We start from the raw sequence: 680 nt of genomic DNA on the forward strand, positions 1-680 counted from the left end.
ACACACACACACACACACACACACACACACACACACACCTCTGCCACAGCATCCATTGGATCTGATGGATAGAAAGCCACATGTCTGGGGAAAAGTCTGATTGGCAGTAGTTCCCAGCCTGGATGTAGATAGCAACCCCTGGTACTTATCTCCAAAGATATTACATTACGATTCATAACAGTAGCAAAATTACAGTTTTGAAGTAGCAACACAAAAATAATTTTATGGTTGGGCAGGGGGGGGGGGGGTTCACCACAACATGAGGAACATGAGGAATATGAGGATCGCAGCATAAAGGTTGAAAACCGCTGGGCTAGAGAGTGAACACTGCCACCTGGAGGCAGGAGGGTGAACTGACATTGAGTCGTCACAGAAGTTATTTGGAAGGACATGGGACCTACCTAGTCCAGCACCCCTCCTGGAAGACTGAGATGCAGCCCTGGAGGGCCCTTCTCCCAAGTGCAGTGTGGAGAAATGGCAGAATCAAGGCGTGGGGGAGCAAGCCAGGCAGGCAAGAGCAATCAACAGGCCGGAGGTATTCCTGAACTAGTCCAAACCTCTCTGCCTACAACCTGTCCAGGCTAGTCGATCCGGGAAAATGTCCCAAGGATGCCAGTGTTTCCAAACACAAAGAGTTCATGCTTTTCCAAAGTCTGTAACCATTTAGTTAGAAATCTGCT

General features: G+C 48.8%; 1 protein-coding gene across 1 annotated transcript in view; it reads right to left on the reverse strand.

The window, feature by feature from the left end:
• Positions 1-639, reverse strand: part of Grxcr2 (glutaredoxin and cysteine rich domain containing 2) — a 24,585-nt gene extending 23,946 nt beyond the window's left edge. The window contains exon 1 of the mRNA XM_031366290.1: positions 402-639. The gene's annotated coding sequence lies outside the window, so the exon portion shown is untranslated. The remainder of the gene's footprint in view (positions 1-401) is intronic.
• Positions 640-680: the final 41 nt, after the last annotated feature.

This window comes from Mastomys coucha, unplaced genomic scaffold (genome assembly GCF_008632895.1).
Source record: "Mastomys coucha isolate ucsf_1 unplaced genomic scaffold, UCSF_Mcou_1 pScaffold13, whole genome shotgun sequence".
Taxonomy (NCBI): domain Eukaryota; kingdom Metazoa; phylum Chordata; class Mammalia; order Rodentia; family Muridae; genus Mastomys; species Mastomys coucha.